The following is an 18555-nucleotide window of genomic DNA, read 5'->3' as shown; positions in this document are numbered from 1 at the left end:
ATTAATTTTTGCAATCTATTGCGAGAGAATCTTTCTGTTTTTCTATGTCTTTTATTTATTTTTTAAAAAGATTTATTTATTTATGCACACAAGAACTGGGGTACAGGCCAGAGGTGTGGAGAGTGAGAGGATTCACTAGAAACAGTGGGGAAAAGAACAGGCAGCTGTACTGAAATACACTGCTGAGAGGAGCAGTAGTGGGTCAGGAGAGGTCTGCCACACCATGTGGGTCACCTCCCTGACAGGAGATCAAACTCGTGCTGAGGTGTCTGCAGATAGCTTCATAGTGCTGATCTTTAACCCGTTGCACCACTAGGGTGGGCTTTGTGCCTTTTATTTCTTTTAACAATGTTTGATAGCTTTCCTTCTATAGGTTCTGTACCTCCTTTGTTAGGTAGAACTCACATGTAAAGCCATCTGATACTGGACTTTTACTTTTGGGGAGAGTATTCATAACAGTTTCAATATCCTTTTTTGTGATTGCTTTGTTAATATTTTTTTTTTCTATTTCTTCCCTATTCAGTCTTGGATGACTGTAATTCTTAGAATTTGTCGATATTATCTAGATTGTTGAAGCTGTTTACATATAGATGCTTATAGTAATCTCTTATTTACAGTGTTAGAACTTGTCTTCTTTAGATTTTGATCCTGTTTATTTGGTTTTGGTTCTTCTAATTTTTTGGATCTACCTAGAAGTTTGTCTATTTTGCTTATTTTTTTCAAAGAAACTGTATTTGGTTTCACTGATCTATTAGCGTGTCTTTTATTTCTATTTTATTTATTTTCTCCTTAATTTTTATTATTTCCTCACGTCTATTGTCTTCAGCATTTTTGTTTTTGTTCTTTAGTTCTTTAAGATGAGATACAGGATTGTTTATTTGGTTTCCTTCTTGTCTGTTTATTGACCCTATATTACCAGGTATTTCCCTCTTAGTATTGCTTTGGCTGTGTGTCATATAGTCTGGATTATTGTGTCTTCATTTTTGTGTGTATTGGTTTGTACATTTCCTTCTCAATGATTTCCTTGTTGATACTATATCCTTTCCAGATTGTGTTGTTCAATCTGTATTAAAGATTTTCCCTGGTCTCCTGGAGATAGCAGAACGTTGGTTTTATATTATGATCCAAACCAGCCACATTTTACATTTTGATTAGTGTTTATTACATTAATATTATTAATGTAATAGTATCTGGGCTTGTTTCTGATATTTTATTTTTGCTTTTTTTTTCAGATTCTCTTCATTTCCATGGGAACACTTCTTTCAGACTTTATTGTGAGGCAGTTATTGTGTTGTTAAGAAGGCCTTTATTCGTTCCTCATATCCGAATGATACTCTGTTAGTATGTAGTAATTTTGGCTGCCAGCTTTAAAATTTGAATATTTAAGTATGTCATTCCATTCTCTTCTGAAACAAGAGTTTCAGTTTGAAAGGAGTACCTTTATAAATTAGTTGCCGACCCACAAGCCCAGCTCACTTCATTATTCTTCCTTTGTATTGAATTCTTGGTAGTATCTTGTCTGTGTCTTAGTGTGCATTTATTGTAGGTTCATTTAACCTGATGGGTTTTTAGTTTAGTTTTTCCACCTGGTTTGTGACTTTTTTCTCTATTATTATTTTGAATAATTCCTCTTCTATGGTGTCAATTATATTTATATTGTCTTTCCTAATGGATTCTGATAGTTCTTAAACTATTTTTATATCTTTTGACAACCACCTGGTTCCTTTGTGTATTACTATTCTCAGGTTCACTGATTCAGCCTTCTCTTTTAGTCTATTCTTCATCCATAAATTTCTCTAGTTCCCCCCTCCACCACCACCATTTATGTCTTGAATCTCTGTTCCATTCTTACTTAAGGCTTCAATTTCTACTTTATTTTAATCACTTTTTTATTTCTGAGATTATTAATGTGGGCTTCTGAGTTTTATTATGCCTCCTTGTTTCACTGTTCTGATTTCTGTTGTATAATGCTCATTTTCTTTCTGCATTTTCTTTCATTGTTTTTATTATATCCATTTTGAACTTCCTGTAGGGAAATATGCCTTATCTTATAAGATGATACAATTTTCCATATCTTTGCATTTAATTTTTGAATTGATTTTCTTTCCTTGTGACATATCTCTTTGCTACTTGAAAATGCCATGTTATTTTTTTTACCTGTCCACTTATTTGCTTTAATTTCTCCTTAAAAAATCTGTTGAAGTAACTCAGTGAGTTTCATTACTTTAACTTCCCCAACAATTATCACTATTTCTTTATTTTATTTCCCTTTGTTGACTACTATAGGTATTAATACCCTGATGTTTGCTGAAATATTAAGGTGGTGGATGTGTCCAGCCATTGGTGCAAATATTCTGTGTGCAGGTGGACTGACTTATGACCATTGTGCTACCAATATCCCTCTTCTCTGGGATTCCAATTGGTACTCTAATTCCATGCATTATCAGGACACTTCATGAGGTCAGTAGCATTCTGAGGGATAGAGAAGGAAGAATGCAGTCCAGAGAACCATTTATGTCTGAATTCCATACAGAAAACCTTGTCTATGTGGAGTACTGTATGTGTTTTTCCCTCATTCAAGTGAACATGCCGTCATGCTATCATTGTTTCACTTTCTACTTCACAGGACCCTTGACTGAGCCAGTATCCCTGTCATCTTTATCTCCCACCCTAGGCAGCAGCCTCCAGGCCACTCTCTCTTCTCACAGCTGGTTGTGAAGTGTGATTCACCATCGTTCTTTCTATGATGTTTTTTCCAATTACCTGAGTGTTCCAGTTTTACATCAAGCCACAGGAGTTTGGTTGAAATGTCCCACCGGTTAACTGTTAGTTGTTCCTCTCTGCTATGAAGCAAGGAACTTTATCAGTATCTTGGTGATGTCTATGGTTGCCTGTTTCTTTAATGTAGAAGAATTCCTTTCATCTTTTCATGTAGAACATGTCTGGTGGAAGTAAACTCCATTAGCTCTTGAGAAAAACTTTTATTCTCCATATATTTGAATTAATTTTTCTGCATAGAATATCTTTGACTGTTTTTAATTTATCAAAATTGTCCATAGGTCATTACATTCTCTTAAATTCTTGAGTCTACCTTTTAATAAACCTGATGAAAGCCTGATTGAGGTGACTTCATATGTTAAATTTTAGTTTTCCTCTACCAACATTCAATATTTTTTTATCTTTGATATTTGATAATTTATGATTTGTCTTAGTGAAGGTTGTTTTGTATTTATAAATGTAAGCATTCTCTTGTTTCTGAATATCTGTGTTTAACTTTTCCTTTCAAAGGAAATTGTACACATTGTCTCCTACAACTTATGCTGTTGAATTTCCCACATTTGGGAAAGTTGCAAGGGTGAGTACATCTGGAGTAAAATGGATAAACATCACCTTTACAAAAACCACTTTTATGATAATATTTTTCATATTAGGTAAGTATAATTTTTACTTTGTTAGGGAAGTATTCAGTCATTATTTCATTGAATAAGGACTCTGTTCACTTACCTCACTCCACCTTGTAAACATATATTACCTTTTTGCTTCCTCTTCTATTATTTGGTATTTCTTGCAGATTTTCTTCATTTTTGTTTAGTCTTATTGATCTTTCTTCTTCCAGTTGGTCATTTGTAAATTTCTATCTTCATTTTTCAAAATTCTCTTTTCTTCCAGAAAGCTTAATATGTTTTATTTTTTTTCTCATTTCATTCTGTGTTTTTAAAAATAGCTTCAATATATTTAGTGAAGATATTTCTGAATCCTCTTTCTAAGATCCTGAAGTTGCCTTTCTGTGCTTGATTGAACTTCTGAAATTTCATGAGTTCATTATGATTGTTCTTATAAAGTCCTTAAATCTTAGGCCTTTAAATTCTGTGTCTTTTGGATATGTCTCTGGACTTACATTATTTTCTTTCATCTTTCCATCTTGTTTTCAGATATTCCTGACTTCCTACATGCATATATAGCCTTATTTACTTTTTCACAATTAAGATACTGTTAGTTTGTTATTTTTCATATTTGTTTAACTTGGTCATAGGTGAGAAAGTAATGGAAATTTGGAGTGCATAGACTGTCTCAGTCTTGGTGGAAAGCGAGGGCTGTTCCAGGAGGATTTACATTCCTTCTTTCCCTTTTCTTCAGAACAAGCTCTGCTAATGGCTTGACCAAGCACAAATTCCATGTTCCTTCCTATTTGCCACTCACTTTTGAGACACTGAACATGTCTATTTGCCCAATACTCAGCAGGGAAATGGTAACGTAGCTCTGTCACCAATGTTGCTGGTAAGCAGTTCTTCTGTCACTGAATCAGTGTTCCCAGCATCTGTGTGCTTGTGGGTCTGCACTCACTTTTTAGAAAAGATATTCCTGTGCCTGACCCATTACCTACACTATCTGTATGTACCCTTAACTCAAACTCCTTTTACCTCTATCATTTTTGTGCAAGCTCAGTGCAAATTATTTATGTCTCCATTGCCTGTGATGAAGTAGTAAAATTTCTTGTGAGAAAACTTTAGTTTTCCACTGTAATACTTAAGGGAGAAGGTTATCTAAACTTCTCTATCATGTAATGTAGATATAGTATAAGAGTGAGTTTTTAAATAATAAGTATTTGCTACTTTTGTCTCACAACAAGCTGAAAGCATAGAACAAGTACAATAGAAAATGGCAACCTACAATAAAAGAGAGAAGTGGGATGCACAATTTGTTTACTCCCCATTATCTACTAAATATTTATAATACATAATGTATTTCTGTTTATTTATATATAAAGTCCTGTTTGTTAATGGATACATTATTAATTCAGGGAATATTTACTAAGTATATATATTATGTGCAAATACCTAGCCTACAGCAGTCACAAATCAGATATTCCTACTATCATGTATCTTAAATGTTTTGTGAGAAAAATATATTGGAGTTTGGTTGGACCTTAAAGGATTTGTTTGATCCAATATTTTCTAAAACATTGTTTGCAAATTATTAGTGACTGAAATTCAGGTAATGCCTGTTTGATAAATAAATATGTTTTAATGATCAAATTGAAAAGTACTATATATATCCATGATTGCAAAATACACATTATTTGTACATTAAATGCTTTGATATATCCTGTAGTGAGTAAATATGTTTATTTCACTTTAATCCAGCATTTCCAAAATTTATTTAACACAGGATTATTTTCTTATACAAACTTCGCTAATGTCACATATAACAGTCTCATAGAAACATTTGAGATACTCTTGTTTAATTTAACCCATTAATATTGCAGTTGAAATAGCATGCATCTAATTTGCCTAAAATTAGTTTCTTATCAGATAAGCAAGAGAGTAAAAGTTTAGCAATTTTTTAAACTCATCATGAATTTTCCAAGGAATGATGTTTTTGTTTTTGCTTTACTCTCCTAAAGACTAAAAATATACTGCATAAATTTTTTACTTATTTTGAAAATGTCCAAGCTATAGTTTTAACTTGTAATGATTCACAACATAAATTCTATGAATCACTTTATATCTTTCTTGAAAGTTGAGAAGGCATTAATTATCAATTACACATTCAAATTTTGTTTATTATAGCACATCTTTTATAGTAATGTAAGTATAAATTATCAGAATAACTTGATCATAGTAACATGATAACTCCATAATGATTACCCAAATCAGATAATCTGGCTATCTTAAAATACTGGTATATTAACCAAACAAGAGTGTTTTTGTTTTAGGATTTTTAGAATTCTGTCCTGTATGTATTAGGTTTATTTTGTTGAGGGTTTATCAAAAATTATCCCTTCTCATAATACATCCTTAATTAGAAAAAAATTGTCAGCAATGGACTTTATTTTTATTTTGTTAGATAATGGAGAAAAATAAAGAAGTAGTAGTTACTGGGTGGGAAGGTGTATAATTGAATAAATTTCCATCTTTATTATTCTGACTTCTCATGACAAATTATAAAACATAAGTTGATATTTTTTCAATAAATACAGAAATTATACATATAAAATAAAAATGGTGTAGGGTTATAAAGTATTTCGGTATTAATGAGAACAGCAACAAACCTTTACTGTTCTTCAGAAAGAGTAGTTTTAACAAAGTAAGCAAGAATCATTTTCTCTGGTTGAGTGTTGATTCCCCAGAGTGCTCTCAGCAAGTAATTAGAATGGCCCACTGAATGTCAGCATCAGCTTGTTTATTCTCATTATTTTATCATTTTAAAAACCCTCTAGGTGATGAGACATGCAGTATAGAACATAATTACCATTATTAGCATACTAATTGGACACAAAAATAGGCCAACCACAAGTTAGCCAACTGAATAATTTCACATTAATCAAACACCATAGTGAATAAGCCTATTGTTCAATTGACAGCTTCCATAATTGGCAATATTTTGCAGTGAAATATCAGAATTTTCTTGTAATATTTCTTCATTGTCAAACAACTTAGTAATTTCCCATGCTCCCATCTTCAAATGTGTGCACTTAGACTTAAGAACATTGTGATGAGAATACTAGTGTTTTTAACAAATGGCATAAGGGTATAAAAAAAGGAGCTTGTTGGCTTTCAGCAAAAGATAAAAATGATAACCAAACAGAAAACCTACCAGTCTAGACTTGTTGCTATATACTGTGTTTTATTTCTAAATATGATTTCTTCTAAATTCAAGAAAAATTGATCATAGTAACAATCTCCTGAGTATGTTCCACTTTAAAAAATTGCCAGTGTTATACCTAGTAATAATCCCCTAACAAGTTAAAATTTAAAATATATTGGCAGTTATAAACTAACAGTTTCATGACACAGTACTTTTCTTTTTCTGGAAGTAAGTAGAGCTGATCTAAACTAAAATATTTTTTCAGTAGCAGAAAATCATTACAAAGACTGAATGTATGTGATACCACTTTCATTAGAGCATCCGCTTTTTCAGTAATAAGTAATGGTCACCAGCTGCCCTCAAGATACAATTCCCAGTTGAGCACCACTTAAAATTTTCTATAATATGACATCAGCAGGTCCTTCTTTTTGTTTTTGATTTCCTAAATAAATCTGTTCCAGACAATTTCCTCTATGTCAGCCATCATGACCTAATTTTCTTATGCATATTTTCTTGTTTTGTATCACTTGTCCCCATTTTTTACTTATATAAAAAAACCTTTCTCCTGAGATTAACTGTAATTTCTCATACATAAAGATTTTCCAACTACTGCAGTCTAGAGTTAGTTTTCTTCTTGATAAGCTACTATTGTGTTTACTATATATTTTGTATAAGTTCATGTCCTCAAGAAATAATAAGCATTTACTAAATGCCAAACATTTTTGGCAACAAAAAGACTAAGTTGACCGTGACATTGATTTCCCATGATGGTTTATAGATGCTTTCATTCATATATATATATATAAAACATATTATATATTATATATGGTATTATATGTCTATAGTGTATACGCACACACACATATATGATATAACACACAGAGAGAATGTAGATATGTGTTATAAGTTTTTAAGCATAAATATCCTGTGTTATAATTTTATTGCTGTCTTCATTAGTGAATACGTTGTAGGTAATATAAAAAATATTGGGTCAGTTTTCACTATTACCTTTATTTTGCATTTACTCTTATTGAATATACAAGTCATTCTCATTCAGAACCTCCTTGCAATTGCTTCAAAATTACTAAATATTAGTAAAGAAAAGATTTTTCTCTCTTATCATTTCCTTCTGCAGTAATGCTTTCATTGATTCTTATTCTGTAGAATGCCAAAATAAAGTGAATTATAAATTGAGAAATCCATATATACAATATGTCTTGATTTTCTCCCTTAGAGTATTTGTACCTTATGCTTTTTATCTACAAAATAAAAGGATGTACTACATTAATAGTCTACATAATTAGCTGGACTTTAGAACATGTGCGAAACATTTTAAATATGTGATAAGGGTTAGATTAAATAAACAGTTCCCAATCTTGGTTGCACATTAGAGCTTTATGAGAAGATTTAAAAACTGTTGTTGATTCAATACTTTTCTTGAAATCCTTCCATCCTTCCCATTTTCTGGGGAATACAGATTGTATTTCAATATATTCTGATGGGCTAGTTAGTCAAAATCTACAACTCTGATGTTGTATGAATTTGTAGTTTGAATGAAGTCATTGATGAAAATTTTAGTAAGTTCATAAAAGTTAAACTATAAGAATTCAACAATCCTACAATTGCTTTTCCAGACCAGCAGTGTCCTGTGATCTTCTGAGAGACTCCACTAGTTCTCACTGAGATTTGCAGAGGACTAACAAACACTCGTGGAACCTTGACAATGACTGCCCTGACAAGCAGAGGCCTTCCATAGAACCCCTACTGCAGGGCCCACCTTGACTGGTCAGATCCCAAATATGTGTCCAGGAAGGTACCAGAGTGGCAAGAGATATTGCAATCTCCTAAACAACTCTCTTTTCACTGGCACAGACAGTACAGAGACCTTGAGATTTCTCATAAAACCCTGTTAGTGTCCATGTAGAATTGTATTCAGGCAAAGTGCCAGAGTATCTAGAGATCTCATGACCTCATGCAAGACCATGCCAGTGCCTGTTCAAATGGTCAAAACACTGGACCCGCAACAGGAAAGGAATCGCAAAATACAGAAAACTTGTCACTTGTCATGAGATCCCTCCAATGTCCATCAGGTCGTCAGAGACCTCACAATCTCCTGTGATACCCTGGCAGCTGCTTGCCCAAATGGATGAAACCCCTGATCAGTGAGGAGGCAGGAACCATGGTTAGATGGAGCCCTACATACAGCAACTGGGTTCCAAAGGAAATAACCAAAAGAATGATAAATACAGTAAATGGCAAAATGAATGCTCAAGAGAATATTATAGTACAGGGAGAAAAACATCCAAAACCCCAATTCATAGGCATAGAAGTTATGTTGACTCTATCAGAGACAGAGTTTAGAATTTTTATGATAAACAAATTGAAAGAATGGAAGAAAACTCAGAAAAACAAATGAATGTCTTTGGACATAAAATCAATGAACTGAAAACAGAAGATGAAGTTCTAAATTGGATAAAAGTAAATTTCAGTGTTTAAAAAGAGAAATACGGGAGGTGAAAATAGCAGAAAGTCATGGAATTAAAATAGATCAAGCGGAAATATGAGTTCGTTTAATTGAAGATACAGATATACAAAGAGGCTAGTTAAAGAAAGAGAGAAATTAAGAAAAATTCCAAGAAGTATCAAACTCCATGTGAGATGGCAACAAAAGAATAAAAGGAATACCAAAGGAGGAGAGAGAGAGAAGGAACAAAAAATGTATTTAAATAAATAACAGAGGATGACTTCCTGAACCAAGAGAAGGTAAAAAAATAAATAAATAAAAATACAGAAATTAAAATAACCCAAGCATACCTAGAACAAAATAAAACAACTCTAAGACACATAGTAGTTAAACTTCAAGAGTTCAGGGAAAGAAAATCAAAGCTAGCAAGGAGGTAGAAGCAGATAACGCATAATGGTATCCTGATCAGGCTAACATCATGAGTGAGGAGAGAAACATGAGAGATGAAGTAAAAATTTGGGGGGAAAAAAAAATCTGAGAATTATATAATCTCATGAGGAACGGCAATATAAGAGCAATGGGTGCACCAGAGGGATATGAGAGAGAAATAAACAGAAAACATATCTTTAGAAATAATACATTAAAACTATCCAAACCTGGAAAAGGGACTTCATGTACAAATTCAGGAACCTACACAAAACCCAGGCTATATACATAAAATGAGACCTACAATAAGATATGTGTGGTGAAACTTTCAAAAGTTCATGACAAGGAAACAATACTAAAGCTGGAAAGGAAAAGAATCAGATAACCTACAAAAATACAATGATCATGGTAACATTCAGAAGAGTTTGATAACGATGAGTTTGAGCACATCTCTGAATGTTTTATAGATCTCATTTGTGTGACATCTTTTGGTCCTCATCTTATGTTTCTTGAGCAAGGAGAGAATGGACTGATAGACTGGGTTATAGCAATATTTATTTATTTATTTATGCATACATGAGCTGGTGTATAGGTCAGAGGTGCCAGGAGTGAGAAGATTCACAAGAGACAGAGTGGGGAACAGGTGGATCTACTGAAATACACTGCTGAGGGCATCAGTGGACGATACTAGAGAGGTCCACTGCACCTTGTGAGTCAGCTCCCTGGTCAGAGATCAAAATTGCACTGCAGTGGCTATGAATAGCCTCATAGTGTTGAAATTTAAACCCCACACCACCAGGGAGTCCCCTACAATACAAATATTTAAAGGTAAAAACTTTGAGCCAAATATATCCAGCAAGGATCTTCTTCAGTTGAGTCAGAAATAAAGGTCTTCTCAGAAAAAGAGAAACTGTAGGAGTTTGCAAACACTAGGCCCACCTTCCAAGAAATATTGAAAGGAACTCTGGTATCTAAGCAAAACTGAACCATGTATACAAGGAACTAAAAAGGGAAATCAGAACAACAACAAAATTAAAAATCAGACAAAAAAACATAAGTAACAACAGACACTATAGAAATTCAGAGCATGAAGGAATACTATGAACATAAAAATGCCAATAAATTCAAAAACTTAGAAGAAAGAGATGGGTTGACTTAAAATTTCACAACCAGCCCTCCCTGATGGTGCAGCGGGTTAAAGCACTGCACTAAGAAACTTAAGCCACTTCCACATGAGTTCAATCCCTGCCTGCCCTGGAGGTGACCACATGGTGCAGCAGATCTCTCCTGACCCGCCTGCTGCTCCCCTCAGCAGTGTACTTCATCGATCTGCCTGTTCTGCTCCCCACTCTGTCCCTGGTAAATTCTCTTACCCTCCGCATCTCTGGTCCGTACCCCAGTTCTGTATGAATAAATAAATAAATCTTTAAAAAAAACTAACTTAAAAAAAAAAATTTCACGGCCCTCCCTGGTGGCGCAGCGGGTTAAAGTGCAGCACTGAGAATCTAAAGCCGCTTCTGCATGAGTTCGATTCCCGCCTGCCCCGGAGGTGACCACATGGTGTGGCAGACCTCTCCTGGCCCACCTGCTGCTACCCTCAGCAGTGTACTTCGTAGATCTGCCTGTTCTGTTCTCCACTCTGTCTCTGGTGAAGCTTCTCGCCACCCCTGAGCATCTGGCCTGTACCCCAGTTCTATATGCACAAATAAATAAATCTTTAAAAAAAAATTTTTCACAACCATTTGAGACTGAAGAGGAAACAAACAGAAAACATAAACATATCAATTGGAACAGTAATTAAATCTCTCCTAAGAAATGTAAGACAAGGATGAGATGACTTCATAATGAGGTCTACAAAACTTGCATAGATGAGTTCATACCTATCCTCAAATTCTTCTCAAAAATTGAGAAAGAAGATATAATCACATTTTATAAGAACAATGTTGCTCTAATACAAAAAATAAGATAAAGGCAACACAAAGAGGAAATCTACATATGTATCTCTAATCAACACAAATACAAAAATCCCCAAAATATTAGCAAACCAAATCTGAAATTTTTTTAAAGATTTATTTATTTATGCATACAGAATTGGGATGCAGGCCAGAGATGTGGGGGGTGAGAAGATTCACCAGAAACAGAATGGGGGGCAGAACATGCAGACTGACTGAAAATGCTGTGATTTAACCCCTTGTGCCATTAGGGAGGGCCACTGACAATGTTTTAAAAGGATTACACACTACCACAATGTGGAATCTATACCACAAGTGTTCCTCAATGTCTTTCAATTTCCCCATGTCAACAAAAAGAAAGATTAAAACCATATCACTATTTACTACAATTAAATTGTGGAAACTCCCTAAGATCCTCCCCTGAAAAGATGATTGGACCAAGAAGATATGGTATTTATACACAATGGAATACTACTCGGTGATCAAAAAGATAAAACCATGCCACTTATGGCCACATGGATGGAACCAGAAGGATAAATGCTAAGTGAAATTAGTCAGAAGAACAAAGATAAACACAGGATGGTGTCATTAATATGTGGAATATAAAGTAGCTAAACTAAGAGTAAAAAGAGACAGGCTTAAAAACTATCTCTTGAAATCTTACTACAGAAATGATACACCAATGGAGGGATGGGTAAGGAAGGGGAAGAACAAAATGAGAAGGAAGCACAATAGACTATGTAGGTAAGCTATGGGTGATTTGGTGGTGAGTGGAGTACAGTGGTAATACATGATGGGGCTAATCAAATATTACCTCAATTTAAAATAAAATGATAGATGATAGCTAGCTAGCTAGATAGCTAGCTAGCTAGATAGATAGACAGATAAACTGAGATGTGTAGTAGATTAAAAAAATTCAGTGATTCAATCTGACCTGCTCAAATTTTGGCCTTGATGATAATAAAATTTTACTCACATTCCTTGCTTTGAATTGAAATTAACTTTACATTAAAAAAGAATGTGAAATTTCTCTCCCATTAATAAATTTTCTCTAGGTCATGTTCAACCTAAGTTGGTTTACATTTATTGATTTTATTAAAAAACAAACACAAAATCTTCTTTCTTTACTACTTTTCTGTTTCACATTTATATGTTCTCATTCTTTTAAGTGAATGCTTCCTCATCTTAATAAGCTAAATTATTAAAATGCTATATTTATAAGGTACAAAATTTGAATATCGTTTTAGCAAAAATATAAATTTAAGTATATATAAAAGACAAACATGAACTGCTACAGCCAAATCACAGGGGACAGAAGAGCACTGCACCCCAGAGGGAGAGAGCACATCCAGGAGCGCCAGGAAGCTAGTGGGCAGCAGAGATAAGGTAATCCCCCACAAGAGATGAGCAGAAAAGTGGGCACAGCTAGGCCCAGAAACCGAATGGGTTTTGAAACCACACACCACTGCAACAACACTCCAGGCTGACTGTGAGCAGGTCAGTGTACTCCAGATGCTACTATTGTTTGGGAAAGCAGTGCACATGTGTGGACACCCTGGGGCTTCTAGAGAGTAGAGAAAAAGGAAAACTCCCCTTAGAGGCCAGCAGAAAAGCATGTGAAGCCAGGTGCTGCCCCAATGAGCTGTCAGGGTCCCTCAGTGAAAACCACCAACTGCTGCAGCAGCACCAGAGGGTACAAGGGGCACACTGCACGCCAGAAGGAGAGAGCACATCCAGGAGCAACAGGAAGCATGTGGGAAGTGGAGATAAAGTGATCCCCCACAAGAGATACAGGAAAAGGTGGCACAGCTAGGCCCACACCCTGAATGGGGGTTTAAGGCCATATACCACTGCAGCATTGCCCCAGGAAGACTGCAAGCACTGGCTAATGCACTCCAGGTGCCGCTATGTTTTGGGAAAGCAGCACATGCAGGGACATCCTGGTGCTTCCAGAGAGCAGAGAATAGGTAAAAATCCCCTTAGAGGACAGCAGAAAAGCAGACACAATTAGGTGCTTGTTTGACAGCTATTGAGACCCTCAGTGAAATTCACCAACTACTGCAGCTTCATCACAAGGGACAGAGGAGCACTGCACTCCAGAGGGAGATAGCACCTCTAGGAAGCCTGTGGGGAGCAGAGATAAGCATCTTCCCAGGCAGAACAAGAACACTAGCCAGTGCCCTCCAGATGCCATTAGTGTATGGGAAATCTGCACATGCAAAGGCACCCTGAGGGACCACCATCACTAAGAAGAATGTGCATCCCCCAACCACAATTACAAGCTTGGCATATTACCACCCTCCTTTAAAAACAGTGAGAACACAGAGGAGGGAGTCACCAGATACGATACTCACGCTCAACATCATACTCACAACATCACCACCCCGGTGGAGAATTGGCACATTAGTCCTTGACCCAGTCTGAATACCAGCCTTCGGCCACCCAAAAAGGAACAACCAGAAGAAATGCTGGCCAATACTACCAACACAATGTATCAACACATAGAAAGCATCAGGAAACAAATAACAGAGAGAAGGGGAAACACAAATACCCAAGCAAGCCTACAAGGGAGAAATTCACCACAAAAAGATCAGTCGCCAGAAAACAACCTGTCAGAGAATTTAGAATCATCATGATAAAAAGAAGATGAAAAGGAAAAAAATCATATGAGACAAATAATCAATTAAGTGAAGAATGAAAATGAGATCTTAAAAAAGAAAATAAAAGGAATGCAGGAGATTAAAAGACTACTAGAAGAGATAAAGAATGCTGGGAAAAACAATGAAAACTGAATAGATGAAATAGAAGAATGAATCAACACCCTCAAAGACACTGAAATAAAGAGAATCAAAACAGAAAAAAAAAAGAGAAAATGAATGAAGAAACAATGCGAGAGCTATCTGACACCATGAAGAAAGGAAATATCATAGTTATAGGTCTCCCAGAAGGTGATGAGAAAGGCCAAGGAATTAAGAAAATATTCACAATTTTGAAAGTATTCTTTTCATAATTGAAAAGAACTTCCCTTATATGAATATCAGCATACAAGAAGCAAAAATAACACTAAACTATCATGATGATAGGAGAAATACACAAAGACACATTATAGTAAAACTGCTAAGAATCCAATACAAGGGAAAATAATGAGAATGACAAGAGGGAAGACACAAATAATCTACAAAGGAAAGCCAATCAGGCTGACATCAGACTTCTCTGAAGAAACACTATGGGCAAGAAGAGAGTGGAGGAATGTAGCCAACAAACTTCAAGATATCAAATGCTAATGAAGAATACTTTATACTGCAAAGTTCCTCTTCCTTTATGAAGAAAGAATAAAGACATTCTCTGACAAACAGAAAATCCACAACTTTCTCATGACAAAACCCCCACTCCAAAAAATACTACAATAACTCCTTAAGTCAAAACCAGTAGAGGGATGAATAGAACAAATCAAAACAAGGAATAAAAACACAAAAAGAAAAATCAAATGGAAAGTATAGGTGCCATTGTATCAATATTAACTTTAAATGTAAATGGCTTAAACTCAGCAATAGAGACAGGCTAGATTATAAAACATAACCTAACCTACTGCTGTCTCCAGGGAACACATCTAACTTCAAAAGATGAAAACAGACTGAAAGTAAAAGCATGGAAAACAATTCTACAAGCAAATGAACCAAAAAAAAAAAAAAGGCAGAAACAGTTATATTTATATCAAATAAAATAGACTTCAAACTAAGAAAGGTTAAAAGAAATACAGATGGTTACTGCATCATGATTAAGGGGACAATACAACAAGAAGACATAACATTCATCAGCATGTACACACCAAATGAAGGAGCACCAAAATATATCAAGAAAGTATTATCATTTATGAAAATGTATATTAGAGAAAATATGTACATAGTAGGAGACTTCAATATACCACTATCAACAATGGGCATATCAACAAGACAAAAAATAAACAAGGAAACTAAATTTCTAAACAAGGTCCTGGATCTCATGAGTCTAACAGACATCTATAGATCACTGCACCCACAAAAACGTGTACTCAGGTACACGTTTTTCACAAATCCACATGATTCATTCTCAAGGATTGACCACATACTGGGTCACAAGACAAATATCAATTGATACACTTAATCAAAATCATACCGAATATGTTCTATGACCATGAAGGAATCAAGCTAGAAATTAACCATGTAAAAAGGCAAGAAACCCCCTTGTCTCCTGGAGACTGAAACCCACACCAGTGGAGGACCACTAAATCAATGTGGAGACCAAGGAAGAGATTAAAAAATACCTTGAGAAGAATGACAATGAGGACACAATTATACAAAACTTATGGGAACACATTAAAAGCAGTTATAAGAGGAAAATATATAGCAATACAGGCTCATATAAAGAAACAAGAAACAGCTCAATGAAACAACTTAAACTCCCACCTTAAAGGACTGGAAAAAGAACAACAAAGTAACCCCCAAAACCAGTAGAAGACAAAAAAGAAAGTCAAAACAGAAATAAAGGAAATAGAATTTAGGGAAACAATCCCAAATAATCAATGAGAAAAAAAAAGTTGGTTCTTTGAAATAGTCACTAAGATAGACAAACCCCTAGCCAGGTTCATAAGTAAATAAATAAAGTAAAAAAAGAAGAAAGCACAAATAATCAGGATCATAAATGAAAGAGGAAAAGTCACAATAGATACAGCAGAAATCAAAAGATTACTTAAAGAATGCTATGAAGTTATATGCAAACAAATTCAACAACCTAGAAGAAATGGGCAAATTCCTACAATTATCCAAAGCTGGATAAGGAAGAAATAGAACAATTAAACCAACCAATTACAAATAGTAAAATTGAAGCAGTAATTAATACCTTTCCCAAGAATAATATCCCAGTACCAGATACATTCACAAACAAATTTTAACAAAAGTTCAGAAACAAACTAGTGCCTTTCATGTACAAAATCATTCAAAAAAATCAAGAAAGAAGGAAAATTACCAATACTGTCCACAAAGCCAACATCACCCTAATGCAAAACCTAACAAAGACAATACACAAAAAAAGAAAACTTCAGAACAATCTCCCTAATGTACACTGATGCAAAAATACTCAATAAAATCTTAGCCGACAGAATCCAACAATTCATTAAAAGAATAATTCACCATGACCAAGTGGGTTTGATTCCAGGGACACAAGGATGGTTCAACATCTGAAAATCAATTAACATGATCCAACACATCAACCAACAAATAATAAAAACCATATAATCATATCAATACATGCAGAGAAGGCATTCAACAAAGTTCAACATCCATTTTTAAGGCCATCAAAATCACTGGAATAGAAGAAGCATACTGCAACATAATGAAAGCCAGATAGACAAACCCACAGCCAATATTATCCTCAATGGAAAAGAGCTGAAAGCCCTTCCTTTAAGACCAGGAACAAGACAAGGATGTCCCCTATCACCACTGCTCTGCAACATAAAATTGGAAGCTCTAGTCAGAGCAATAAAACAGGAAAAAGACATATAAGGAATCCAAATAAGGAAAGAAGAAGCAAAATGATCTTTATTTGCAGACAGTATGATAATATATATGGGAAACCCTAAAAAATCCACAGAAAAACTAATCAAAACAATTAACCAGTTTATTAAGGTTGCAGGATATAAAATCAACACACATAAGTCAGTAGCCTTCCTTTACACAAACAACAAATTAGAAGTGAAAATTAAAAAATCTATCCCCTTTTCAATAGAAAACAAAGAAAATCAAATACTTGGAAATAAACCTAACAAAAGAGGTAAAAGACCTATACAAAGAAAACTATAAAACACTGATAAAAGAAATATAAGAAGACACAAAGAAATGGAAAGACATACCCTGCTCATGGATCAGAAGAGTTAACATAATTAAAATGGCCATTCTACTAAAAGAGATATACAGATTTAATGTTATTCCAATAAAAATCTCAATGACATTTTTCAAAGAAATAGAACAAATATTGACATGATTTATATGGAACCACACACACACACACAAAACCTCGAATAGACAAAACTCTCCTTTCTAAAACAGAAGAGAGCGGCAGAGGCATCACAATCCCAGACATGATGCTATATTACAGAGCCATAGTAATCAAAACTGCATGGTATTGGAACAAGAACAGACATACAGACCAGTAGATACAAATGGAAACCCCAGTATGAACCCACAGGCTTACAGACAGCTCATTTTTGACACAGGAGCAAAGAATATGCAGTGGAACAAATGTTGCTGGGAAAACTAGACTGCTACATGCAAAAAATGAAGCTAGACTATCTCACACCATGCACAAAAAACGACTCAAAATGGATTAAAGAACTAGACATAAAACCCAAAACCATATTATAACTAGAAGAAAAAGTAGGTGAAACATTGCACGGCATACACTTCAATACCATCTTTAATGATACAACACTCAAAGTAAGGATAGTGAAGGAAAGGATAAACAGCTGGGACTATATCAAGTTAAGGAGCTTCTGTACAGCAAACAAGAGAAAGGAGAAAAAGGAAATCTCCTACACTGCTGGTGGGAATGCAAACTGGTGTAACCAAAATGGATAGCTGTTTGGAGGTTTCTCAAACTGCTAAAAATGGAGCTTCCATATGACCCAGCAATCCTACCTCTAAGTATCTACCCCCAAAACACAAAAACACTGATTCAAAAAGACATTTGCACTTCCATGTTTATTGCTGTTCCATTTACAATAGGGAAGATGTGGAATCAACACAAATACACTAAAATAGATGACTGGATCAAGACAATGTGGTACATATACACAATGGAATATTACTCAGCAATCAAAAAGATAAGCTCATGCCTTTTGCAGCAATCTGGATGGAGCTTTGTGAAATAAGCCAGAAAGTTAAAGAAAAATACCAGATGGTTTCACTCATAGCAGGAGCATAAGGGATCAGTGGGAAAAGAAAAAAGAGAGACAGAGAGAGAAGCAAATGTATTAAAGTAAAAATGAGAATAACGAACAACTATAAACTAGAGACATGGTATGTGATGGAAAGGTAATGGATCAAAACTGGGGTGGGAAGAGGATATGGGACTATGGCAATGGCACACAGA

The sequence above is a fragment of the Condylura cristata genome, unplaced genomic scaffold, assembly GCF_000260355.1.
Source record: "Condylura cristata isolate star-nosed mole 26May11 unplaced genomic scaffold, ConCri1.0 scaffold00019, whole genome shotgun sequence".
In the NCBI taxonomy this organism is placed as follows: Eukaryota; Metazoa; Chordata; class Mammalia; order Eulipotyphla; family Talpidae; genus Condylura; species Condylura cristata.
The sequence above is the reverse complement of the archived record's forward strand: the minus strand, read 5'-3'. Positions refer to the sequence as shown.